Here is a 16,440-nt window from a genome sequence, read left to right as displayed (position 1 = left end):
AGCTCCTTGAATTTAATTTCTTGCTGACGCGCCATGTCACGTTTCTTTAATTCCCTTTCCGCTTTTCTCTCCTCTGCTTCGAGGTCCCTTGCAGCTCTCCTCTCCTCTGCTTCTGCTTTCCTTTCCTCTGTTTTCATCCTTTCTAACCTTTCCTGGAGTTCTCGTTCCACTCTCCTTTCTTCTTCTGCTCTTTCCTTTTCTGCTTTCCTTTCTTCTTCTGCTAACCTTTCCTGGAGTTCTCGTTCCACTCTCCTTTCCTCTGCTTGTTTATCTTCTCTCCTCTCTTCTGCTTTCCTTTCTTCTTCTGCTCTTTCCTTTTCTGCTTTCCTTTCTTCTTCTGCTCTTTCCTTTTCTGCTTTCCTTTCTTCTTCTTTGATCCGTTCCTGGCTCCGTAATTGCAACTCCAGTTTCCGGAGCTCAACGTCTTCTGGTTCTTCGGGTAGCCACTGCCAGGCTAACTCATCCCATGTTCCTAATCCCACCATAGACTGTATCACCGTGGTCTGCAACTCTGCCTTCCTCAAATTAGTTCGGACCTCCAAGTTAAAATGTTTGGCCAATTTCAAGAGGTCCGACTTTAGTAACGCTCGGAACTGTGCCTCACTCGGGGTTACCGCAAAGTTCTGTGCCACAAACGCCATGGTGCCTATCGTTAACACCTGTTAACCTTCACCCAAGACTTTACCCCACTTTCCCCAAAAATTTACCACTTAATACTTAATTAATAAATTTTAATTAATAAAAATATTATTTTATTATTTTATACAATTTTAGATCCCGGACGTAGACCCAATTGCGAATCCGCAAATCGTAATTTGGACGAGCCCCCAATTCTGTTACGTGGTCCCCTCGGTGACTACCTCGTCTCGGTGACCCCCGGACCGTGAGAGGAACTTCGCCAGAAAGTTCTATCACATCTGCGCTTTCGCCACGCAATCCATATGAATTCCCCCCAAGAGAAAACCGAGTTTCAATGATATTTCAAGGGTAATGATACCATACAATTTCAATGCTACAATCAAGGATATTTTCCCCGAGCAATCAACAACAAACAACCATCAACAATTCACAATCCACAATCAATTCCCTAGATGATTAAGATGGCCATCTTATATATGTGTGTCCCCTTTTGTACTCACGACCCCCTTTTGGTCTCTGTCCCTCACAATGTCTCTGGGGCCCCTCCTGACCAAGATGATGGTCGGCGTCGCCGCACTTGGGCGGTTGAACGAACCCCGGGTGGACGTGTTTCCACCGGGCATGTATCGTACCGGGAACCACGACTGCAGCCCCCTCGTGGCCACGCGAAGCGGGTACGGTAAAGCAAGCAAAAGCCCCACGCCGCTTGCAACGCGTGTTAGGCCCCAACATGCGACCCGTACGCGTCTTTGTAGACGGTGCCGCGAACGGTGCCAGACGCTGGGTCGGTGCACGGCCCCACGGCAACTTGACGTCTCCACCGGGTAGGTACACGTCCCGGTAACTCCTCTCGCCAGATGGGCTTGGGAACGCCGCTTTTCCACGCGGCGCAAGATCGATCCCACCTTTCGTCGGAGCGGGGCGAGGAAGAAGAAAAATCCTCGTCGCTTCTCTGGACCTCGTGTCTTTCCTCTTCCGTTTCCGGTCTCTTTTTCCCAGAAGGGCTCCTGACCCTCCAACCACAACAACCCTTAATCGACTACACATTGATAAGCAAAGACCTGAATAGTAATTCACATACATTCCCATAGATATGTAACAAAGGCATACACCGTCATTCTGGAAGAATATGATCACAAAACATTTCTCTTTCCATATTAATAATGCAATTCACTTCATTTGCATAAAGCATACAACACTTCACCTTTACCAAAACACAATAATTTCAGTTCACCATTAAAATAATAAAACATCTGCAACATTTGGCAATACGTTTGCTTTGACACAAATGTTGACTTTTTATTGAAAAGAAGGGGCTGATCAGTCGTGTTTGAAATTCAAGTATGAAACATTATCTTCTGATGTCTTCATGGCACCTACACTATTTTGCGTAGGATTTTCTGCTGTTGTGATAGCTGGGCAGAGTCACAAACTGACCCTGCTTTTCATGTACCATTCTTGCCACTCTTGCTGTGAGCCATAGTAGATTTGAACAAGGCCTTCATCCAATTGTCGTCGACTTGCCTCCTCACTCATCATGAGTATGGAGCAAGTGTTGATGTGATGTTGATTGGCCAGCAAGATGTGGAACAGGGATGCCGGATGCATCCGCAATGATGTTGGGACCAGGGCGTTCAAGTTGTCCATGGTCCATACCAGGAGCAACCAGCAGAACCGTGCACAGCTGTTGTGAAGAAAAGGCACAGCCGTTCGCTTGTAGCTCCATGCTGGCTCCCCGGAAGTTGGTGAAGTACTAACACACGTCACCGCATCCCGGAGAAGTTGTAGGTAAAATGTCGTCGTCCTGCAATTGCTGACGTAATGAATGTAGGTGAACAAAGTAGGTGATCGCCCTTCTTTCATATGTTGCAATGTGATCCAGGCCAATGGTCACATAAATCTCCCTTGGTGAAGGTAAACATCCATCTCCAATCATACAAAGGAGTATGTCTTCACCATTCTTTGAGACGGAGGGTGTATGCCAAAATTAACTTCATTTTAGCCACAATTTTCTTTTTTGAACTTCTTTCCAGATGTCGTCATCACTCCATTTGAAATGTGACCTGGTCTTTCCTTTACTCTGCCACATTTATATCTGCTCGCCACACAGATTGAATCAAATGGGGTACATTGTAACATGAAATCACTATATTTTAACTAATCGTGTATATCTTATAACAGCTTCACACGAATAATATTCAAATCAAGTATGTGTTTTATACTACTAAACTAAGAATAACATCCACAATTGCTTTCAGGTTCATATAATTCAAAAATTAAACTCATGCAGTTATTTTAACACTACTTCAACGACAATAAATGCATTATCAGTTGAGTGTATATAAGTAAAATCATCAACAGGAATATCTAATTCCCAACAAATCTTGATTCAAATCAGCAAACTATGCATAATGTATTATTAGCATAGTCCTCCTCACCTTTTCTTTTAATAGTGTATCTTATAGTGATACGAGTTCACTAACTCGTAAAACGGACACCATTCACAATGGTTTGTTATGTCCTTATCTTAGCTCTACTGTACTCATTTGCAACATCACTTGATTCAATCTTTTAATCTCAACATTTATGTTGCCATAAATGTCTTCCTCTTGTGGTTCCACATGTATTTCCTCATTTGCTGCTTCATTTATTTCTGCACATGGTGCTTCATGCACTATCATAGTGTTATTTGTTATTTTATTCAAACCCACCATCACTAAGGCTTTCAAGCAAGCCATCACTAAAACTATTGCCAATATAACAACGAATCCAACAAACAAGTATTGGAGTATCTTAGCTGCCACTCCTCCGAATGTATTTTCCAACCATGCAAAAGCACCCCTTTTACATCATCGTGATATCTTGCTCCCTCTTGTCATATTGTATCGGCTATGTTATAAATGTCTCCCGAATTATCAGGTATATACGTACAACAATCTGTACCAATCACTGCGCATGTACCTCCTTTTTCCACTAACAGCATATATAATGCCATACGATTTTCTAATGCCATGGTTCTTGTTGCTGCCAGCTCACTTGTAAGGTTTGTCAATCCACTAGCTGTTTTATTTGCCAATATTTATATAGCCAATGCCATTTGCCGTAGCTCATGGCCTGCCTTCCAGGTTCCATAAAATGGAAATACTACCATTCCAACCCATTCTCCCATACTAACGGTTCTTTTCTGCCTATCATGTAGGATGCGCATTGGTGACTCTGTTAACAAGCGCATGTGTGGAAGTACAAAACCAAGAAAGCACGATCCTGACCATGTCAGTGGGAGATACGCATACGCCTTGTGTCCACATATAAAATATGTATTATTATAGGTCCATGTAGTATCTGTCATCCAAGTTCCTTCCCAATGCAAAGATATCATCTTTAAGCTAGTGTCCCTTACTGGGACAAGCAATCTTATATAGCCCAACTCGTAACTATAATGGTGGCAGGTGGAGTTTCCCATAAACTTATTATTCTCCTTGGTGCGATGTCGGACGAAACATAGGAGCCCTTTCATTTGTTGTTGAATAGTTACGGAAGGGGGCATAACTTCATTGTCATATTTAGGCCTATAACTGTCTGCAAATTCCTCACATTGATAGCCCCCTTTTTCCCAACCAACATTCCCTAGCATCATCGCCATTGGTAAATAAGGTATTGTTGCTACCAACCTCTTTGGGAAGCGACTACATAATTCATCCCAACCAAAAGGAACTGCCTCCAATGGTACTCCGTTCTCACTAGAATGTGGCATTTGTGTGCATATCCAACAATTACTTTCATACTCCCGTGTAATCCATCGGGTTCCAAAGGTGTGTCCCTATCTTCCATCAAACTTCTCCTTTGCTTGTGTCGTACCGCATAATCATATATTTGTATGTCGGCCACCAATGTTGCATTTTGTGCTCTCATTAGCCCGAATTAATGCATGCAACACAGAGTCCCCACCACTAGAGAACTCATTCCTAGGATAAATATCACCATTTTCAAGGAGTATCCGAAGTAGAAGTCTTTGTTTTCACCTGATTTGTCGCCTTGTCTTGATAAGGTCTTTCCCTTTGTCCCACCTGTATCCATCTGTAAAACATGTAAGCTACCCCTTGTATATGTTCATACCTATAACATAATTATATGTCAATGACATTCAACATTATATACCAAACTAACAAGCTTCCTAAAAGGTAACTAAAGACACATCCCTTAATATGTAACATAAATCTGATTATTTGCCTTATCCTGATCCCCCTATCTCCCGGGGTCCATATTTGTGTCTATTCTTAGCAACTACCTATGGTCTGTCAATTCGTTCCAAAATACCACAACCAAAGGTTTTAACCAAAGCTCTACCAAACTATGTCCAATGTGAACTCAAAATACTAGTGAAACAATCAATTCAAAGAATTAACTTCAAAGGGTCAATAAATTCACTTTATAAACAGATCTAATTTTCTTTCTATTGCTATAAGGAAGAACAATAGTTCTTATAAGTCTTTGTAATATCTCATTTAATTTACCCAGCATTGAAGAATTTATTTACTATTCATTCCCTTTCTGTTTACCAGTAACTTTGTTTAGACTCCATAACTTAATTTGATAAATCCCTTGTGTACAGCTACCACTTATGGAAACCCCTATTTTTTGTAGAAAATATCCAAATAAGTGGGTTTACGCCCCCTTAACTGTTGCTCGTCCATTTTATGCACCTAGTGAATACTACTAACACCTGTATGCCAATATAGGTGTGCCAGATTAACAAAATATGTTGCAGGTACACATAACATCGCGTTCCGAGGTTAAATAACGTAACAGCGCGTTCATGTCTGCCCCGTGGTTGTACAATGCACAATGCATTCCGTCGTAAAACTTACAATAGTTCAATTCAGCAACATTTTCTTTACTATCTGCCCATATCATCTATGCCTAAGACATATCCATACATACAGCACAATTTATATGCTGATAAAAGTCCAGTTTATATATGTCAAAATCCATGAGCAGAGTACTCAGGGAAGTCAGTATAAGACCTCTTCCAAATTTGGCTAATTTTGTACTCCCTCATCATATTTTTATGAAGCTCATATCCATAAATAGCTTTTATTCTCATATAAATCATATTAACCACGGAATCCCAAACCTCCTCACAATTTTACTATTAATTAATGGCTGCTCATAACCCAGCACATCAAATCTGTATATTCCATCTCCCTTGACAAAAGAGATAATGTTCATAATCAAATTATATTTCTATTTTAATTTATGATTTTTCTGGATATTTGATCCCTTCCACATGAAACCATCTATCTCCAGACAAGTACATTTTCGGTTTCAACGACCTTGTAAGATTGACATACAAAAAACAAAAACATTGACACTCAAACATACACAAACCCAAGCATTATATATATGTGTTTACGTTGGAACCATTATTATCAGAGCAAGATGTGTGTCAATCATATTTTTTATTTCTTAAAATTTGTCCCTTAATGTTTTAACGCTAATCACACAAATAGCCAAAAAATTTATTTTCAGAAACCCCTATAACGTCTCATTGAAATTACCCTTTGGTTCCTACAATAATGTATCCAAATTTGACAATACATCCATTTACATGTCAGTCGACCACTGACCTATCAATCATGCAAAAGAATAGTCCAAAATGCCCACGTTATAATCATGTGACGCTTGTCACTTGGCGTCCAAAAACTTGCAAAGCAATGTTCCACTTTTATAAAAACAATTTAAAAAATTGTGTGGCCCAAAATGCTCCCTAAAACCACATTTATAATTTACAAATATGAAGCTTCCAGAATGAACTCTAATTCTGGATCTTTTAGTTCATGTTCCAAAAATATCCAGTTTTGGCAGTTGATCAATTAATTATTAATTTGCTAACAAGTAGTGCTGTTAGCTAGATTCAAAATCCCGTCTCGGAACCGTCTCGATAAATTTTCAATTTTCATAACGGGATCTCGGGTCGGCTCGGTTCCTGACAAAGTAATACATAAAAAATAAAAAATAAAAATAAATAAATAAACAAGGCTTCAAAAATAATGGAATTTCATTACAATATATAAACAACAATGAAAAAAATTCATTTCTGATGTTGAGTACTTAAATTCCGACTTAGCTTCCATTTACCGGGATGAAATAAAATACACCGCCTACATGCAGATGATTGGCCACCGATGGGACCGGGTTATCTCATTACAGTTTGTATTGTCGTGTAATTTCTTGCTCAGAATGTCAGAGAGAGGGAGAAAATGTTTCTGCCCAGGCATATTCGAGTCCCGGTTGGAGTTTCATTATCATTTTGTGAGTTGTGATCGGGCATGTCAAGCGTTCTCGTAGCTTGCGCGCGTACACGTACGACCGTTCGATATATTTCATGATAGTTCAATAGTTGCCGCGTCCTGCTGCTGCGCACATGTGCATGTTACTTTTTTTTTAATAGTTCCGTTAAGCGGGCTATAATGACGCAGCGTTGCGTGCCTCAACTCAAATCGGAATGTACAATTTTTTGTTCAACCCGTTGATAGTCATTCGGTGGACGGATCGAATATACCGACCCCTTATTCCAGAAATTGAAACTAATAACGCTAAATAACGCCTTTCATCGAATGTTCACGTGTTTTAACAATTGTCGACTGATAAGGCACCCAAGTTATCCGAGCCCATGCTTTGATCAACCCGACTGCGTTACCTGAATTCCTGGGAATTCCTGGGAAGAATTCCTGGGAAGATAAGGCACCCAAGTTATCCGAGCCCATGCTTTGATCAACCCGACTGCGTTACCTGAATTCCTGGGAAGCCCCACCAGGAAGGGAATTCCTGGGAAGCCCCACCTGCCGGGGCCGCCCAAAAGTCGGGCGTGAGGGGCGCGTCCACTAATGGAATGCCTCTCGCTTCCCAGATCGAGGGCCACGTGGTCAGGAGAACCTCGTCCCTTCCGGTTGCCTTGCCGTCCCACCGTGAGCGCCGGTCAGGGTGTACTTCAAACTAAGCTTAAGTGTCAAGTGTTAAGTTCCTCCTTGCCCTCGCAAGGGAAAGGCTAGGGTCAAGCTCTTCCAAATTTCCAAATACTAGAAATCGGACGTCTCAAATTAATTAATTAATTTGTTAATACATCTCAGTCGCCCGCGACCTCTCCAGCGCGGGCGTCGAACCAGTTCATTTCCGGTGCGACCGAGCCGAGTATCGGCCCGGCCGTGGCCGAAGCCGTTGATTCCGCCGTAGCACGCTAACGCGTAGGCTCGCGCGTCCCTGGTCCGCCGGGGCTCCGCGGGTGTCCTACCGTGCCTGGCGCCGCTATTCTCTCAACTTCCGGGAGTAGGTGTCGGTGCCAGGGGACGGATCTCGCTGTCTAAACATGGTAGCGCTAGGCCAGTGGGACCGCCGGGACCCACGTGCACTCACAAGTTGTTCTGCGCGTGGGCGGCAGTATCAGACCGGGGCGCCCAAACGCTCCCCGGCTAAAGTTCATCCTGATGCGCCCACATTGTGCGGACAAACCCCACCAAGTCGAGGGCCACGTGGTCAGGAGAACCTCGTCCCTTCTGGTCACACTGTGCCTATCGGCCGGCCTCGAAGACCGAAATTGTGTCGGTTACCGATCCTTCGGGTTCGGAACTATGCCACCCTGATGGTGAACTATGCCACCCTGATGGTTCGGAACTATGCCATGTTCACCACCATCTCTTATCTTCCCCCATCGAAAACCTTGATCTTTTCTACCCCTGGTAATTCACCCCAGAGTCCTTGCAGTGTTCATATGTTTTATTCCCCTCCCACCTCCCCCCAAGTCCTCCCGATGTCCCTGCTCTCAAATGTTGTGTTTGTGTCCTTCCCCCTCTCTCTCCCCATCTTGTCTGCCGCTCCCCTTGTCTGCCTCGTTTGCCGCTCCCCTTGTCTGTCTGCCTTGCCCCTTGTGTGTGTCCTTTGCCCCTTGTCTGTCTGTCTGCCTTGTCTGCCGCTCCCCTTGTTTTTTGTGTTTTGTGTGTCGGTTTGTCTTTTTGTGTGATTAATGTTAGCTCTTTCACGAGCCTCGATCTTGTATACAAAAAAAAAAAAAAAAAAAGTTCCTGCCACACAACGAAATATTTTTTATTCATATTTACCTCAGCGCATTTCAGCGCACGGAATCCACGGCATCAGAGCAGGTGGGCGCTGATTCGCTCAGAGCGATCACGTGATGACGCTATGACGCTATGAAAAAAAAAATCGCTCGCTTTGCCAAGGGGCTCACTCCCCCCCGTTCCCCTCCCCTCCCCTCCCCCGCCCGGCAATGCCGGGTACTTCTGCTAGTAAATTATAAAGCAGGCGGTGTAGTGATCACCCCCCCCCCTCCTTATTTTGACTCTGTGACTAAAGTTAACGTAATCAACTTATCAGGCCTAAAGTGGAGATAAGATAACCAAAATACTTTCACATTCAAACCGTCAAACCAAACCCCGAGGGATTCTTACAATTTATAGATTTAGCGTTGCAATTAAAACATAAACTTTCATCAAAAACTCATTTCATAAAACTACATAATGTATTGTACTTGTATTAATACATTGTGTGTAGAATAATCCGTTATAAACGTGTTTTTAATCTAAATAAACATCGTCCCTCCATTCACGGGGCTCGAGCGAGTCCCTCGATATTAATGTGCAAAAGACCCGAGCAACCACATCCTGTAACTCGTCTCCAAGGACAGACACGTGACCGCAGCATAAAACGGAGCGAGGCAGAGTGATACAGCGGAAGGATTCAACGGTTTAAATGAAGCCGCGATGAGGCGGATTTTCATTGGGACCTTTATCCTGATTTCGTTACCTCCGCCACCAAAGGTCGATGGAGATTATGTTTTCACACCTGTCTGTTTGTCCGTTTGTTTGTGAACACAATATCTCAAAAAGTTGTTGACGGATTCGGACGAAATTTTGTGGAGATGCAGCGTGTGTGACAAGGTCGAGATGATTAGATGTTGGTGAAGACCCGGATTCGGAATTCGGATTCGTTTGCAGTGCATTGTTTGTTGAGAAGGGGAAAATCCTGGAACAGTGAGTTTACTTTATCTATCATCGTTTGTGTCAGTTCAGCTGCACTTGCGAAAAATGATGCTTGTGCAGAAGCAGAGTAATGAAAGCAAGGCTCAATAAATGCCTCTATTATGGAAAATATCTGCAAGAAGTTGGAATTTTAACCGGGATTTTTTTACCGAGAAATTGCGTCAGTCAATTTATCTCGGGACCGTCCCGAGACCGTCTCGAAAGCCGAAACCGCCGGGATTTCGTCCCGGTCTCGGATCGGTTGACAGCCCTACTAACAAGCCAAAAGGTAAAAATCATCCTTGCTCCGAAAACTTTTCAGACACAAGAAGCGTCAACAGTTATTCATATTGGTCTAGTGATTTAATCTGTTGAGGCCAGTCGTCATTTGGGATCTGCAGCAATGAAGGCCTAATCATTATCTGAGGTACCGGTAAACTCTGGTACCCTTAATCTTGGTTTTCCCTTGCGAAATCGTCTTTTATTGGCATACGGACATCTTCTTTTCCAATGCCCCATTTCTCCACAATTGAAACACCGGTTTCGGTCATTGACTGGTCTGTCCACCTGTGCACTTGTATTGCTGGGCTGCATCTCGAGATCCCTGAGTTGCCACTCCGATCTCTGGTTATCTCCTGCTGCATTATTGCATTGTTGCCCAGAAAACCTATTGCGTTGATTCGTAGTCATCAGGGCTTGTGTCTGTAATTGCATCAATTTGTTCAGCATTTACAGCACTGTTCCTGGCCTGAATTCGCTGATGATGCAAGGCATAATTCAATATTTCTTGCATTGGCTTGCCTTCCCAAGCAATACACTGTCTTTCCACTTCATTCTTCAATTGTGGCAACAAACCATTAATAAAAAGAGGTTTTAAGGCATTGTCGATGTGTGCCCGGTCGATTCCCGAATATAGTTGGAAAACATCTCGCAATCTGTCCAAATAATCGCTAGCATCTTCGCCTGGTTTCTGCTTGCATGAAACCACTGTGTTCCAATCCGTCACAGGTGACAATTTTCTTATGGCCTCTATCAATCTATTCATCTGTACTGTCTTAGCCTCCGTGGGCATGTCCAACTGTCCATCTGCTGCATTGACCCAGTTTGCCTCACGCATTAAGTCCCTCAAAGTGGTGGTATTTGGAATTAACCACTTCAAAAGTATTTCTATGTCTTTTGCAGTGGGCAACTGAGTTGCCACAATCACTCGCAGCTCCTCCGCGAATTGAAGTGGATCTGTTTTGATTGATGGCATACTACTCTGCAATGCCTTGCCCAACCTGTGTTGTACCTGCTTCACCTCCTTTTTAAACCCCCTATCTTTGTTCTGGTCTCCCTCTCCCTAGACTCAACGTCCCAGTAATAAAATGGTTTCCAATCCACTTCCAACTTCTGTCTCCCTCGTGCTTCTATTTCTTCTCTGAGTGTTTCCAATGTGTTCCTGTCAAAAGTGCCATCCATGGGGAATTCCTGTTTTCGTCCTTTCGTCCATTCATGCCAGGATTCCACATCTTTAAGTGACTCTGCACCATATCGCTGATGCATGTAGTTAATACAAGCACCTCTGTGGGACAAGTCCAATTGACCTTGCTTCTCTTTGGAGACTCCATTCCCCATTTCACCTGTGTGTGAGTAACACTCTATATGCACTCAATGTACCAGATAACTACTAAGACTACACTTTAGATTACACCTGCACCCACTATCGACTGGGTGTACTGCAAGAAATCACTGAAATTTGTTCCACCTTAAACAGAGTAACGTTGAATGCGCAATTTCCTAGCTTATTTCCTATAAGCTCGACTCCGTAGTCTCCCAGGAAGTATCTCTCCACCTTTGCAATTGATGACTTCAAGTGATTGTCAGAGAGTCTCCCTGTCCTGTGGCTTGTCCACACCCCAATCGCACCGATCGGTGTTGTAGTTGGGTCAAATGGATCAGTAAAAATGGGTGAATCCGCAGAGATCCCGTGCTGTTGGAGGGGAAATCACACAGAAAAAATAACCGCACATATATCTATATATAGACTCACCACCTTGCTCTTTTCCAAGGTTGTCTTCACATTAATGTCTCACAAATATCTCAAAACTTCTTTGTTGAGACTTCACCTTCATCAATCAATCAATTCAATTCAATCAATTCATCAATCTTCATCAATAAATCACATTAACCAATCAGATAACTCTATACCTAAGTGGTTCCCAATGTCGCCAGAACAGTTCCATCCACTGATGGAGATATATGATCATTGGTCGTCACCTTTGACCTATACCTTTTGTCAATTGACAAATCACCGTTCTGCCTCTGGATCATATCTGACATATTTTTCAATCTTGTCTGGTCATTATATCACAAATTCAAGTTTAGCAACCACTGAAGGCAACCCAACCCTCCATTTGTGAAATAGTCAGCCAAGATCAATCAAACAGGTATGAGACAGGTCACTGAAAAAAATGTCCCAATTTAAATGGTACCCTAACTTCTTGACAATTAAAATTTCGTAAAAGTCCTGAAGTGTTCTACCAATAAATGACAATTAATTCACACTATTTGCCAATTTTAATCCAAGCATGCTGAAATTTGACAGTCCATTTAACCCCATCACTTGTCATGCATCTCAATCCTACAGGGCGCAAAAGTTGTTCTTTAAGCCCGTGCAATCATTATACACCGAAAACCTCATGATCGTATTTCTGTCAATCATAACATCATGATTTTAAAATCACCATCCTAATTATCATCACTATTATAATTATGGTCATAACATAATCATCTATTTGAAAAACCAAACATTTCCTGTATCACCACATCCACGTGGTATAATCAACAATGAAAAATAAAACTGCATATAACAAAAGGCCATCTTCCGACCACTTAATATACCCATGGACAAGAAGTCAGAGTAATATCGAATAATCGTTAAAAATTTAAAAGACGAAAATCATGTCTAATTCACCTGCCGCTTTGTCGTACCAAAATCGTAAAATAATTATACGGCAGTACACCATATCAGTGGTTCTTCGTGAAAGCCCAGCACCCTTGCTAAGGAAAAAAAAAACTCTTAGTGGTTCTTTGTGACTATTTCATGGCACCCTTGCTGAAAAATGTGTAAACAAAAATAAAATCATAAAAAATATACCATATCAGTGGTTCTTCGTGAAAGCCCAGCACCCTTGCTAAGGAAAAAAAACTCTTAGTGGTTCTTTGTGACTATTTCACGGCACCCTTGCTGAAAAATGCGTATACATTGGTAGTACACCAATACAGGGCTTTGTGCATCTTCACATGCTTTGTGGATTTCGCCCACCGACCACACTTAATTACACCAACACAGGGCTTTGCGCATCTTTACATGCTTTGTGGATTTCGCCCACCGACCACACTTAATTAATACAATAAACATTTCTTCCGTTCAACAGAACAAACATTTCCTGTATAAGCATTTCAAAACAAAAAAGAAGAAGCACTCATTTCCAAATCAAAATCAAAAATCAATCCTTTATTGAAAAATAAAGAAGAAGAAGAAGAAGCAATTAAATGAGAGCTTGATATAGGACCAAGCCACAATTAGGGGTGTTAGTTAATACTGTGCGAAATACGACACTCATTTTATTATCCTAAAGATAACTGTGTATTATTGGTCGCACTCATTACTTTACTGTTTTTATATATTTTTCCCTTTCAAGGCTTTCAGAGATTTTTATGTTCATGCTGTCCCCTGCCTTGATCTATCTGTGCGAACCGTTACACTCATCATTTAACCATTTGAACTGTGTCGTATCATCGCACTCATCACTTTAGCACTATGGGGCCATGGTTTGAGGGAGAGGGGGGGGGGGGGAAAGAAAAGAAAAGTGAGGATAAAGGACTTTCATTCAAATCATAAAATGAAAAAAATGAAAATTAAAATAAAAAATGAAATGAAAAACATAAGATGAACAAAATCACAATCATCTCCCTCAAAAATCATCACAACCTTCTGATTTCAATTTAAGGACGTCAATGCTCCCCTTTTAAGAATTCACTGTTAAAACAATTAAAAGACAAACCAGCATAATCCCTTCTTTTTTTCCCCCCCATTTTAGTCCAACTTCAATTTTGAAAATTAACTCAAAAGTTCAGCCAAAAGGTTTAACCGATAGAAATATTTGTCCCTTCTAATCCATTTTCTTAACCAATCCTACAAGGAGCCTGGAAGAGAATGGAAAATCTGCCAATTTTAATCCAAATAAAATTCAATAAAACACCATTTAGCTCACTATTGCCTGATTCCCCATTTTACAAGTGGGAAACACAATTCCGCTTCTTGGGGGCCCTCCAAGAAGCGAAATGCTGCCCACTCATCCTATGACCTCCATCAAAAGAGGATATTACATTTAAACCCATATGATTGTCTGTCTGCACAGAACAATTTTGGTTTGCTCTACATTTGTTGATATGAATAACAAAAACTGCCGTCACAGGGGCAATACCACCTGTGCAAGTATATAAAATCTTAATCATGTCGGTGTGTTTTAACACAGCCATCGTAAAAAATCCTGGCAAAAAAAAACTACACAATCCTGATTTCTGCTTCTATGATAATTCGAATCCAAAATAAATTTTCAAATGTACATTCAATGATTGCTCTTCATAGATTCTGCATCCCAGTAATATGGGATCGCCCCTCATCATTTTGTCGACTAATTCGATGAATCTGAGCTGTCATCCAAGATGGCCGCCGAAAAATGAAAATATCATATTTTCCTCTTCGGTGGTTCAAATCGAAATAATTACAGGTGAAAACGTCATGCTACAGAACAGGAAGGTGGTAGAAGGGAGCGGGAGGGTGGTTGGGGGAAGGGGGTGGGAAGGGAGGGGATTAGGGCCAGGACCAGGGTTAGAGGGGGCACATAGGGTAGAGGGAAGGAATGAAGGAGGCAAAAAGGAATGAATGGAGGGAATGAGTGAGGGAGTGGCACAGAGGAATGAGGGGAGGGGGGCGGAAGACAGGGTGGGAAGAATAAGGGGTGGATGAAGGTACAAAGACAAGCTGGGACAAGCTGCAATAAGGGTTTGAGGGGAAGGGGAGCTGATGGCAGGAGGGTGGGGGGAAGGGGAGGGCAGGAGAGGTAATGCAGGGAGATTAGAAGAAGAAAAAAAGAAGTAAAAACAACAACAACAACACTGGCGATTATTTGCTCCATGGAAGCATTTGCCTCCTCGAAGAACTCACTCACTGGAAGAAAAATTAAGGGGAGAGAGGAGGGGGAAAGATGGGTATGAGGGGAGATGAAAGGTGGGATTTGAAATAGAAGGGGGAAGGATTGATGAGAGTGAGACAGGGAAAAAGGAGGAGAAAGAGAGAGAGGGAAAAATGAAGTGATGGAGTTATTTATTTTCTCCATATTTCATGCAAATAATAAACATGACACAAATTGAAATGTATTCGTTCGAACGACCACATTCTATACACCCCCGGCCTCAACATGACAGGGGCACTGAATCAGCGGCACAGCTGCACCTTGTCGTTCGAACCTCCGCCCATCTGATTAACAGTCCACCTTCTATATCTCCACCGATCTTTGTTTGAGTTAATTTGCATCTCTGCCTCACGTGACCATTTATTAATTTGTTAAAACACTCCCTATCTCGCACACCTGTCTACCACACCTGTATCTCACGTTAGCTCTGCAGGACTTGTCACACCGCGGACATACCCCTTTGTCCACAGCACAGGCGTCCACACTCTATATCTCTCAGACATTGACATCCATTTACAGATCTGTATGTAATCGATATTCCATTTAAAAACTTACAAAATGGGTCAGATCTCCGTGTACCAGCTTCCCCTGGGATGTCATATTCACAATTCAAGACAGCCGTGTGTGTGTGTGTGTGTGTGTGTGTGTGTGTGTGTGTGTGTGTGTGTGTGTGTGTGTTACATCACACACAATCGCATGGTCCTTCCCTCGCGCAAAGCGGATGCAAAAGCGCAAAGAGGAGTGACGGATGGGATGGGATGGAGAGATGAGATGAGGGAGGGAGTGAGAGGGGGAGAGTATGAAAGAGAGGGAGAGAGACAAGGACAAAAAAACACAGAGACAGAGTGTACATTTGAGAAAAGAAAAAAACATTTCCGTAAACAGAAAAACATGTCAAAATCGTGATTGTCAAGAGAAAAGACGTTATAATTTTAATTGTAATTTATCCCTATATTCTGTCATTCCCACTAATTAATGAAGAGATGGGAAAGAAATATATTTTACTAAAAAATATATTGACTGCTCAGTATGCCGTCATGGTCGACACACACCGTCTGGATTTTGCACACAAAATGTCAACAATGTCAATAGATGCAATGTGAACAAGACGCAATAGACGCATCCAGCCTAAATGGATCGTTCAAAAATATTCACCATCCTCTCTTAGAACAAACCCACAGTGTTATCCAAACAAAATTATACCATCTGGTAAAAAAAATTAATTCCAATCGCTGACCAGATTCGATCCAACCGAAAATAATCAATGTCTTCCGTATCTACGGAGTATACCACCGTCCAAGCCGGGAATTTAAAAAAAAATCCCAGTATTTATATAACGTCTGTCCGATCGTGCACACAGCTTTGGTCCGTGTATTGTGCATCGCGGGCATTCGCCGATCCCCAACCGTCTCCGCACGTACACAGCACGGAACTTTGAAAGCACGTTTTACACTTGTCACGAGCACCCGACCACAAAACCCATTCACCCATTGCGAAGCTGGAGCTAGCAAACGGCAAGCGGCTCT

General features: G+C 42.3%; 1 long non-coding RNA gene across 2 annotated transcripts; it reads right to left on the bottom strand.

Moving 5' to 3' along the window:
- Positions 1 to 1,748: 1,748 nt before the first annotated feature.
- On the bottom strand, positions 1,749 to 15,698 carry LOC137424460 (uncharacterized). Of its 2 annotated transcripts, none has more exons than XR_010983932.2 (4): positions 15,470 to 15,698; positions 11,419 to 11,643; positions 4,662 to 4,716; positions 1,749 to 2,734 (listed from the first exon to the last, which is right to left on the bottom strand). It is a non-coding gene; the product is annotated as an uncharacterized LOC137424460 (long non-coding RNA). The 2 variants fall into 2 exon arrangements; XR_010983933.2 differs by having other exon boundaries at positions 11,506 to 11,643.
- Positions 15,699 to 16,440: the final 742 nt, after the last annotated feature.

The sequence above is a fragment of the Myxine glutinosa genome, chromosome 4, assembly GCF_964187855.1.
Source record: "Myxine glutinosa chromosome 4, kmMyxGlut1.1, whole genome shotgun sequence".
NCBI lineage: Eukaryota > Metazoa > Chordata > Myxini > Myxiniformes > Myxinidae > Myxine > Myxine glutinosa.
This window is presented reverse-complemented; position numbering and strand designations above follow the sequence as displayed.